The following is a 12696-nucleotide window of genomic DNA, read 5'->3' as shown; positions in this document are numbered from 1 at the left end:
CATTATTTTAAAGGCCTGATAACAATCTCTCTAGTGCAGCTCTGGGGTGTTTTAACTATCAAACTAGACCTTGTGTCTGACAAACATCTTCAAAGCACCTGTAGCTTTTCAGTGGTTACTGAATACCAGCTGCCATACCGGACACTTACTGTCCACATTGTTAAATAGTTATTTAGGAATGGATTTTAACGAAGCACTTTGTATGGATTGCATTGATTTTGAGGAATATTATACTTTATTGTAAATAAGCATGGACTGCACATGTATTGAATTATTGCCTTGTTCTGTCTGTAGCATAGTTGAGAGTAAGTACATCAAGTACAGCTCGGAAGGAGGTGAAAATAAAAGTGACTTTGCACACAATGGAAAGCAGATATAATGGTGGGAAGAAACTTTTGAGCTACTACAAACATGGACTACACAGTCACCAAAGGAAGTTTACGGGCAACTTTTAACATGCTGATGCAGTGAAACACTGAATTATTTCCAAAAGTCTTTATGTACAGCTCTCCTTCAGTATTGAGAGCCATATGTCAACAACAAACATCAGTGCCTCAGATAATCAAAGTATTTAATCTAAATTGTATAACTGCAGGTGTTGGTAAATTTATAATTCAATTTTAATATTTATTAAGCACTGAAAATGTAATTTCAAGTAAAACACAATTAAGCCTATTTATCCTGAACTGCTGTTTACATATGCTCCTTGATGTAGTAATTGTGCAACAGCCTTTAAGAAGTATTTTTGTGCAGCCAAAATTGAGACTGTCAGCGAGAGGCCGAGGAGAAGTGCAGGAATGAAGCATGTGTCGTTGGTGTTAAATGTCTGGAGAGTTTGGTTTGTAATGGTTCTTAAATGTTTGTGTTTTACTTACCTGTAATAACCTGTTACCCCTCAGACAGCCTCCCACCCCTCACCCACCTCTGCCCTCCAGCTGCTGATGCCAACACTTAACCGCGGTGCCCATGTTCCTCATGGGGATCAGCCTCCTCAGACTGCCAGACATCTCCAAACATTCCTCTCAGATGAACACAGGGTTAATGTAAAAAGCCACTACGCACACAGACAGCATAATCCGAGACAGCTGGGATGCCTTCGCTGAACACCATACATGTACATAGAGCATTATGGTATGTTTGAGTCAGCCCATCTTCTGTCTTCACGTGTGACATCACAGCTTGTGCACATCTTTAGCTTGCATTAGAAGAGTAGATCAACACTGAACGCACTGAAAGACTGAGAAAAGAGATCACCATCCATGAAGTTTCTGAAAGTTGTTGCATGAAAAATTGCTTATGCATGCACTTAACTATGCAAGCAGACTCTTGCTAATGCCCACACTGAGTATGTAGACATGCTACTCTTGGATGTGTATATATTTCTAACTGTATATTTTTCCAAATGCCAGCATCAGAGAGCATGTTATGGCATCCTTTATTAAAGCTTTGTTTGCACATTTCTTCAAAGTAATATACATTTTGTATGAATGATAGGTATTGCTCATTCACCCTCTCAAAGTAAATCAGCTCACTTGCAAATTAATGTTTTCTGGATTGTATTAATTTTTCTCACATTTCTCCTCACAATTTCCAACATTTCACAACTTTTAACAAGAGAGTTTTTATACGGCTTTGGCAACAAAACATTGCTGCAGTTTACAAGTTGTGATGTAACTTTCATGTATCATCTTTAATAGGATTTATAGTGAACATGTTGAGGAATCCCAATAACACCGGTCCAAAAACTAGTGTTTTCTGTAAGAACTAATGACACGCTTGTTGTCTGGTTCTAGATGTATACAATTGGCCTGTCTTCTGCTTTTGTCCGAAGATCCAAAAACAAACAGTAATGTAATGGTGTGCAATTTTTAGATTCAATTCTTCTATGATCTGCTCAAAAAACTTCCGACAACACGGCTATCTTGACAAGAAAGATTTCCCTGTGACAGATTGCACTTGAAGGCATCGTAGACTCATTTTGTAACAGGAGTCCCACCAAACACACACTTAATATTGATAATTATATTTATCAGAGTTATAGATTTACTGAATGTCAGTGTCAGATTCAAGGAGGAGTGTTCACTAACAACCCAAGCAGCGGACCACAAACTACTTCATGTAGCTTTCTGGCACATGGTTCAGCATGAGAGAAATTATTATCTTCAGTGCCTGGTGGCGACAGTGTGTTGATACTGTGCTATTCCATCCAACACATGCAGTATATAAAGTGATTAACTGACATATGTTTGTCACATCAACACTGCAGTGTTGATGAATCGAAAGGGATGTACAAATATAACGAGGAACGATTTTTTTCACAGGTGCATGTAAATGATTAAATCTTCTTTATTTTTCCATTTATATTCTGCAGCATAATGTAATTTTTTGACATGTACTGTGTTTTTATTTTTTTTTTGGGGGGGGGGGTTAGCAGTGTGTGTTGACATTGATTTGGTGCAATGCAAAACAACAACAATAATAAAATGATCTCATTAAGGAAAATTTTGTTTTTATAGGTGGCTTTGAATGAATTGTTTTACATACAACTTTTATCCAGTTAACTTTTTTTTTACATTTCTCATTCTGTCCACTTGGTGGAGCTCAGTGTTTGGCTAAAAATCTCAGTAGACACAAAAATAATGAGTTAGGGAAATAAAGCAACACTCAACGTGAATTTGCCCTTCAATTTGATCTTGTGGGATTATTGAGATATATAGTACTGTCGGATCCAATGCTGCCAGTAAGGGAGATGATATGTTATTAAACTACAGCACCATCATTTATTTAGAGCTGATTCGATTGTGGTGTTATTAGTTTGGCCCAAGGCTGGGCATATTAAGAGTTAATGCTGCCTCTTTGTCTTTCTATTCTTGTAATTTTGTATAACAGTCATTAGTTTGGGGGATTACATTTTCACCCTCTCACTTCTCACCTCTTGTGCAGTCTGAGAAGTGATGAAATTTTAAATATTGCCCATGGTGTGATGGGGCTGCAACATGCATCACTTCACATAGAGCAGGAAAGCTGTGTTGCGTGTACCTTATCATAAACGAGCACTCTGCCTCGTGTTCTAAAGAAAAAAAACGTGAGGTTGCTCATTTAATATGCATGTATGAATGTAATTAGAAAACTCACAGACTGCAACCCGGCACAAGATCATTCTGTAAAGCAGCCAGCCTCCTCCAGTGCTGAAATCAATAATCATTTGCCAATTGTATCAGTTCCAAGAGAACATCATTAGCAAGACCTCGGTGAAAAATTCAGCAACTTTTATCTGGATTTAACACACAAAACCATGACATTACCCTCCTTGACTCCCGAATGTAATACATCTGACATGGTGAATTACTTGATGTTTTTCTTATATTACGTTAATGTGCTTGGTGCATTGTAGAAAGGCAATCTAATCTTATTGATTAATCCTATCTTGGTATCTCCTGTGGCCAAATTCAATCCTTGGTACTGCTGCTAAGTCTCCATTTTGAGACACTGGATAGAGGGAGATGAGTAGGGCTTTCATGATTAGCTTTCACTTTCTCACATCTTTGGATTGGTGCATTGACTCCTGGGGTGAGGGTGAGACACAGAGGGTGACCACAATATCATAAACACGATTATAACATAACACTTTCACAATGAGCAGTCATCCAATTCAATAATGCTGTTACATTGTGAACCTTACCATTTTGCAGCACACTGTTCATTTAATCCCCACTTTTTTGAGGCCCTTTTGTGGTGATGCAAGATATCAAGTCATATCATACTGTAATGCTGTATGTAAGGCACAATACCTAATAAAAATTACATGCTAGATGCAATGAATACACACCAAGTTACAGCCAAATTTACCATGGAGTTTAATTATACCTCCACTGACAGCAATATATTCTGCAGGGCTTTTTAACTGTATTGCATGACATGTAAAGATGATTATGATATTTTGTTCATGCTCTGATATTTTACATGGTGAAGTTTTACTGTTGTCTGTTAGCAGGCCTTTGTTCATCCATGAGCACTGAAGGCAGAAAACCCAAAAGGAGTCTGGGACAATAAAATGCCTGACAGAAAACACATGAAAAGGTGTGAGGCTAGCAGACAACTGGGAAACGTTAAAAAGCAGGTAGTAGCAGCTGAGATGAATACAAGTCAGATATGTTTATTTATAGACCAGAGAGCATTCTGATGTGATTTTCACAGCAGATGCCTTTTAAGTAATTTAATAGTTATTTGCTGTTCTTAGAACAAGAGCAAACAAATCTAGCAATGCCTCCCAATGTCTTGAGATGATGCTATTTAACCAGTTTCATTCAAGAAATATCCTAAAATTAGAAATCACAGGGGAGTTTCGTCGCTTTTTATGTGGATGTTCAATCAGTGTTGTTAGTAAATGTATTCAGTGCTATATTGGCTGAGAAAGATGAGTTTTCCTGCTGCATCTCTGTTGATCCTCCAGATCACCAGCGCTGTCATTTCACGCAGTGGGTGACCTCGAAGAAACTAAAAAAAGATAAAACTTCCTTGTTCTCCTCGCTTGTATTGTAAACTAGCTACGCTTCCAACAGCGAAAATGGCATCTCAAAATATGAGTGCAGAGAATATTTAAAATATTTTAAAAACAGCAGTGAGTGAGACGTGGAGATAGCAGGAACTGATGAATGTGTCTTTTAGCACGTGCAACAATAAAAATGTGAGTCAAGTGTGTCAACTGTTTTCCATCAGTTAGCATGACATGATTCAGAGCTAATGTTAGCCGCCAGCTCGTAATAATATGTGACAGTTGTGTTACAGCACTCTGCTTGCTAAAGTTTCTCAACTATTTTTGGTCATTTCTACTTTTGTGTACATAACACTTGTGAGTAGTAAGTGTTACAGTGACATTCATATGTTGTGCAGTTTGAATGCTTCTTCAGTACTTGCTCGAATATCACTTTCAGTCTGTTGCTGTAGTTAGCTTATATGCTAACTAGCTGTGGGCTACACTAGCTATGGTTGATAAAATAACCGGAACATATGAAAATACGAAAACGTGACAGATTTCTACACAATGGTACTTTTTGCAGTTAGTGAAGAGTGCTATACTGATGAATGCTATATGGTTCAGGAATGATATCTGTGTTGCAAGATAGCCATTTTAGTGTCAGTCTGCTAAGATGATATGTGGCTCATGAGTCTTGGTTTTGTTTATGAGCAGCATTCTCGGGCCACTATAGCTCACACTGAGGTATTTACTGCTTCACCTGACTACATTTAACACTGATTGGACAATTTCTTTTTAAAGCGAGACTATGTAACTTTTAACCTTTTAACCTTCTGCTCAACCATATGGTAGAGCACATTTTGACTCACCATATCTTATTGAAAACACGTTTTACTTACGACATCTCAACCGTTTGGTAGAGGCCAATATTTCAAAAAATGTGGGGTCTGTTCATAAAAAAACATAGATTTTTGTAATTAGTGCCCCAAGGAAATAAAATATATAAAGAATACATTTTTTCATTGCTTTTTTCTTGGTGAGGAGGTTAAAGGGTTAAAAGAAGAAATGACATGTTCATTCTTTTAGAACATCAAACACACATTTGCTCAATTCAACACAGAGTTTTGCTGCGACGACAGCATTTTCTCAACAGGTTTTACTGGCTAATGTTCGCAAACTACATAGAAATGGCTGAATAACCAATGTGTTTGTAGAATTTGTAACTCCTCTCATCTTGTACATTGGTACATTGTTCCACACAGTAACTTCTACGGTCAGCTCTAAGTTAGCTACACAGACTCACTTTAAATTACTTTTTTAATCAATCTTTCATAATTCATAACAAATGTTATCTCAAGACACGCTGTTCCAGCACTGTAAATAGCAAACATTTATCTAAACTAAATATTAATTTAAAGGCGACTGAATTGATGTTTCAGAAAACAGTAAGTCAATGAGTATCCTAAAACAGGATGTATAGCCTCCCTGTCCACTTAAATCTAACTGAAATGGACTAATTCTCTGTCTGTAGTCGCCGTCTGTGTGCCTGTCCTCTGTATGTCTGTCCTTTTTCTTGAAAACTGTTCTTCCGATCGACATCACACATTCTGCGGACCCAGGGGAGTGCAGTGTCGAGTGCGATGTCGATCGAATAAGTGTTTCTCGCGAACGCTGCTAGCAGCACATCCACTATCATTTACCACATGACAAGATTTCTCTTAATATTTCCAACTTATCCCTATTCAAATCATCATCTATTGAGAGTTATAGCATCATGCCAAGCAACATCCCACACCCAAATATATTCCGCTAAATGAAAAACAAATTCAATTATTCACTTGTTTCAGGAGCGAGCATGTCAATTATTTCTCTTCTCTTGAGTCCAGTGATGCAGTACTTTAGTTCCCTTTTAATTGGAGATGAAAAATCTAGCAAGCTGTGAGTGCAGTCGGAGGGGGAGCTGCTTTTTAGGCAATGCAATATACATGACATGTCATGTGGGACATTCACGGCTGAATTACATAACCTCCGAGCAGCGAGTGGTGCCTTGAAAACAACTTTAACACACATAACACCCAAGGAGACTGTGTTGTTGTTTGTGGACCAGATGCAACTGTCAGGGTTACTCCTCATGGTGCCTTTCAGGAGTCATTTGTGATCACAAAAGGCTTTTTTATGCAATAAAATCATCATACAGGATAAAATCTCCACCATCCCTCTGCCAGGCATTGTAGACCTACCACTTAGCAGCTCTGATTATGAGATGATGTGCTGCTGTGTAATTTTCTTCAAACAGCTTTGATTAATTCATTCACTGACATTTTAGGCAACTAAGTGCTGTTTCTGCTTAAGATGGAGGATGTAGTTGAAACCGTAACCTGTAAAATGTGAGACCCAGCAGCCATATTCCTCCCACATGCTGCACATTCATTTCTTCTGCATAACGCACAGTAGTGTGTAGCTGGAATCCCGAGGCCTTGCCAACACGGAGGACTCATCAGGATGGTAGAGAGCAAGGTGTGAAGTGTCAAAGTTGGACATACAGCCAGCGCATGTCTGCCTCGCTTCCTCTGACACTCATCCTACACCATTGGCTGTGCGAGGAGTGATTGACTGAGAGGTTGATTATGCTTCTTCCAGCCAGGTGGTTGGCAGGCAGAGAGACACATATCACCAGATTGCTGCATCAGCCAAAGTGTGAGGCCACAGTTTCTGGCATCAGTGTGTCTGGACGAACATCACAGGAATAATAAAAAGATGCAGGAATGTCAATCATCACCCAAAATGTTTTTTTTTTTCCCCATTTTGTTGGCAGCAGTCTCTCCATCTAGTATCTTGTATCATTAGAGGCTTTTGCCTTTTGAGCAATGCTCAGATGCAAGACAGGCGAGGCTGCACGGGTAAAAAACTCTAGGTTTCTTGGGTTCTTGTGGGAGAGGGGGAAAGTCTTTGATGTTGTGGAGTTTCATGGAGGCGAATAACACACTTTGATATTTCATAAGCCATCTCTGCTCAAAAAAAAAAAAAAAAAAAAATGCGGGCACAAACATCTGCACACGCACTCTGTCAAAGACGAGGTTTAAATTACCACCCAACTGAAGGATTTGCAGTTATTTTGGCTGCAGATATTTGTCTTACACACAGCACCGTTTCTAAAAGTTCCAATTTTCCAGGGGACTGGTGAGTGAATGTCTGTCTTCTTTGATTTTCTGAGGAAGATAAATCAGTGTTTGGATGAACATAAAAGGTAATGTATTCATAAAAGCTGTGATGAGTGCAGCTGTCTCTAGCATCTGACATCCAATCTGAGACAAACCGCCCGGGGAGGTTGGACCATCCACCACTCTGTGAGTGTGTGTGTGTGTCTTTGCATGTGCGCATTGATGTTTATGGGCACAACAAAGAATTTATTGTCTGATAGAGTGCTTTCATTTTAATTTAAGCAAAGGAAAGCACTGCAGGATTACTTCTAATAGTAAAGATGATCTTATAATGCTTTGATAATAGTTAAACTATGACTGACTAATATATCAATAGTCAATGAAGCTCAGTAGGTCAATGGACATGCCATTTTCAGTCAGTCAATTAAGATATTGGAACATTAATGAATGCAGACCTATCAATATCAAATGTTACTTTAATATATGTTGTTTATTTAATATATTGGTTTGCAGGAAATTTGAAAATCTGCCATCTCATACTCAGACATGACAATTGGTCTTATCCTTATTTTGTGTTTCTAAGTTGTGTCAAGGCATTTTGCACAACGAACCAAGACTGTCTTCTGTAATTTGAAATAGCTCCACACATTGGAGCAGCCTTATGCATCAGCCTCATCTTTACTTCCTGAATCCCATAATCGCAGCCTCCAAAACATCATCCAGGTTCAGTTTGCTCCTGGGTCAGACTGCTCCACATGTTGAAAAATAAAAACAAACCTTTCTCAGTCGTAAAATTGCTGCACAGACATGGCTGCCCTACTGATGTAATTTACATTTTGCTAATTATTGTGGCGTGAAGACACGAGGGAGAACAACTCTACCTGGCTTTGCTCATTGTTGCTCCAGCACTGCAAGGCTTCCTGATTGGAGAGCGCTGCCACATGATGTCAACCCCCATCAAAATCCTAATGCATCGCATGTCGACTCAGGTGTGGTCTGGAGTCCGGGGGTTGCTGATACATCAGATGTGTTTTGGTTTGCTGCGGATGTGAGGTTCATCTGGAGGCAGCCTTGGGATGAGGCTTGTTATTCTCCTCAGTGAGACATGAGGCACGCACTCTAATTAGAACACATCTCCTGGTGAGAGAGATGCTGAGGTCTGACTACTCCTCCAATCTAATCAGCTTTCTACCTCACTTTAGCTCCTCCACAGAAAACAGACTCTCGCCTGCCTGACAAACGGATACAACAACAAGGAGATGGCACTGAACAACTGTTTCTAATTTGGAGGAACTTTCACAGATCTAAATCTTGAAAGGGCACGCGCCCAACAAAATCTCACATCCTCGCCATCTTCCTCTCGCTCTCTGTTGGAGACGGAGGGGCGGGCAGGTGGCTGCTGATTTGTAGCATGCAAAAATCTGAATGCAGATGAAAAGCAAAGCTTTGCTGTGTTTGTCACCGGCCATCGGTGACAAAGTGACAACGTTTTGTCAAAATATAACATGGTAACTTGGCCGACATTTAGAATTACATCTCACCTCCTCACTTCCCTGGTTTCCTCCATACGCTTAATAGAGCACATCACATGCACGCGCTTATTAAGTGTCACCCCTACAGACTGCAGTTCTAACACTGGTCTGCAAATAGTTGGAGAACATGTATCATTACATACTTGAGACGGTGCCACAGTTGTCAGCACTTCATTTTAATTTGGCTGCAGAGCCACTGGTGATTTCGACCACTGGGACATCCTGTCGGCTGCAGAAGTTAAACTATTCTGAAGCATTAGGACTGAACGAGGTACACTGCTGAATCCCTGCTGCTGCAGTGTCAGCTGCTGTCTCACTTGGATACCAGGGAGCCTCATTCTATCTCATGTGAACATCCTGAGCAAAGGGCGAACAACGCTGGGTGGATGCGTGCTACTTTAATTTGGTGCAACTTAAATGGAGCATGCATGTAAAATGCATTTTCCTGTAGGCATGCATTAAAATTGTTGTAGCATTGTTAACAATTATAAAATGACTGCAATATTAAAGTTTCAGGGAAGGATTCCTTTTGAAATAATCTGTTGCCACTGCTTCTATTTTATTTCTAAGCTCATTAAAAATCCATAAGAGTGAATGTTTGAAGCTGCATTAACCAACCGGGATCTTGTAAATGAACTACATTACGGCATGAACATCACTGTGACATTTAAACACTTAAAGTCTGCTTTCGCCCACTGTGCTGGATATCATTTAGTTCTTTCTTCTTTAGAGAAAAGTAGGCCTTTTCTGTTTTGATTTTTGGTTAAAACAATATTGCTGCTTTAAGCGTTAATCAATATCAGATAACAATGTTAAAAATATGATGAAGAGGACCCTAAGCTTCTTTCTAAAACTCTCCGTGGAGTGTGATAGATAAAAAGATGTGTCTGCTCTTGTTCTTGAAGTCTCATTACTAGTCTCTGCAATAACTAGTGCTCACAAATGTATCAACCGAACCCTCCAGCTGCTTCAGGTATTTTTTTTTAGCATTAAATAATTACCTGGCTGCTCTGTAGGGATGAAATGATGGGAATGATAGGAAAAATGTTTGGATTAAAAATGTATTCCAAATATCCAACACATTAGACATAACCTTGCATAGGGATTTGTTTGAAGTGGTTCATTTAGTCCTAATATTTCATAACAACAAGAGTTTCAGCATCAGTTTTTACAAATGCTCATTAAGCTTAACAATCACCTCATTAGCTGGAGTGCAAATAGGTCACATCATAGGGCTCTGAAATGTGAGGGATTTCATGATTTGCATGGGCTGGTTCCTGAGGGGATTCATATTTGAAAAGAAAGCTGAAGCTGTGTGTGTGTGTGCGAGAGAGAGGGAGAAAGAGAGAGAGAGAGAGTTTTGACCTGCAAGCAATCTCTGGAGAGCCGTTCACTAGCAGAGTCTAATCAGACTCTGGCTGATGCTTGTTCTAGGGGATTGCTCCTCTCCAGCCCTCAGGCCTAATTAGGACCCATGTGTACCATATAGAGATTTGCCGCTCACAGTGACGACTGGATAGACGCTCACCTGTGTGTGCTCAGTGAGCCACAGAAATGAGCTGCTGGCCGACATGATGACAAGAAGGGCATCAGAGGTGGTGCAGCCACACCGTCTACGCCCCTACCTGGAGGTCACACGAGTTTAATGAATGTTAGGAAAGGGAAGGGGACATTGAGTGAAACAGAAGCTGTGAGGAGAGAGGAAAAAAAATAAAGGCAGACGTCTGTGCTGAGAGAGGGTCGCAGAGAGCGGAACATCTTTTATGACCGCGTGCCAAAGAGGCAAAGAATAAGGAGAATGAGAGCCTGAACATATAGCTGAGTAAAAATAAGAGCAGGTTTTAGGATTCTTGAGCTCAACTTTCTGTATTTCTTTGTCAGACACCAAGAAATCTTCAAAGGATACTCTGTAACATGCACATTTCAGTAGGGTCTCAGATGAAGTCTCATTCAAACAGATAAAAGTACTAGACTTCTGAGGTATGTAGATAACAGAGAGGACTAACATGTCCTACATTTCACTGGAAGTGGAATCATTATTAATGAGTATTATTAGTTAAGGAAACAGACTCTCAGAGTTCAACGTTCTAACGTCTAATGGTGATATTGAAAGATGGACATTAAAATGCTGAGTAAGTCTCTGATGTTCAGTATTCCTGTATTTCAGTGAACCTTCACAGTCTATAATGTACGGTCTGTGTCCATGACTCCTTACTCTTACATTTATGATATTGACAGAATTATTGCTTACTTAAATGTGTGATGAGCTTCATGATTTTATTTTGGAATTGTAAAGAACATTTGTGACAGATGACAGCACACAAGTTACAGTGTGAATAATTTATACATTCAGGGTTCCAAATTAAATATTTACTAGTATAGGTATGGAGGAATAAGTACAGGGCATACGGAGGTGATGAATTTGTGCTTATCAGGGGTCTAGAATTAAATTACTCTATATTTGAAAGTACTTTTGATAACCCAGTACATATCGAATTCTTACAGGGTGCAGGCATCCCATTACAGCCCACATACTCCGTAACTACACTGTAATTACAGTGAAATAGAGGAGAGAAAGGGAGCACCTTATTATTCACCCTGCATAGTGTTGAATTTATGAATAGCTCCCTGCAATATTCAGTATAAAGTATGCTGTCCAATAAACCTTGAGCAAGTTTGTTTGTGAGTGAATGCATACAAATATGTTCAGCTCCCAAAACTACGTCATTGTTCGCAAAGTATTTTAGCATAAATTTAAAAACTGTATACATAATAATGAATATTTGGTCCATATTTAAAGGTTCTACACATGAGATTCAGAGCCACTGGTGGTGGCACCAGCATGTCAAAACCAAAACAAATGTGCTAAAGTCTAAAGTGTAAAGTGATGAGGTAAGTTAACCAGGCAAGCAAGAGGACGAACATAGTAGGTATTGTTTTGTTGGTTGGAATATTGATTTTACTATTTTGATCCTATTCCAGCAGCCGCCAATCTTGGGGGCAAGGGAGAAGGGGACACGGCGAAGGGGCTTCAGCTGAATGTTTTAAACCCTCATATGTATATATATGTATATATGTATGTATGTATTACCGTGCACATGGGGCCGGACCGGCTACCAAATCACAGACAGAGAAGCACACACACAGAGGGGGTGTGACTTCTCTGCTCTGGATGCCATCACTCCATTATATCTTTACACAGCAAATAGCTGTTCACTACTAAATTAGTGTTCTGAGTGTTGTCTATGGGACCTTTAAATACATTTTACATGGTCTTTTCTGAAAGTAGAGTTTCTGAAACTGTTTGTAATCATATTGGAATTTTGAAAATATAAATTCTGATTAATGTCAAAACCCCATTTATCCTGGCATCTTATTTATTAATACTACTATAACCTGAAATCAATAATTAAAAAAAATACATACAGTGCAATTTAGTCCCTCACAAATGTGTTTTTTTTTTTTTTTTTTACAGTACTGCGTCATTTTGGCTCAAGCTTAGACAGGCAGCCTTTAGTATTCATGC

The sequence above is a fragment of the Pempheris klunzingeri genome, chromosome 20 (assembly GCF_042242105.1).
Source record: "Pempheris klunzingeri isolate RE-2024b chromosome 20, fPemKlu1.hap1, whole genome shotgun sequence".
Taxonomy (NCBI): Eukaryota; Metazoa; Chordata; class Actinopteri; order Acropomatiformes; family Pempheridae; genus Pempheris; species Pempheris klunzingeri.
The sequence above is the reverse complement of the archived record's forward strand: the minus strand, read 5'-3'. Positions refer to the sequence as shown.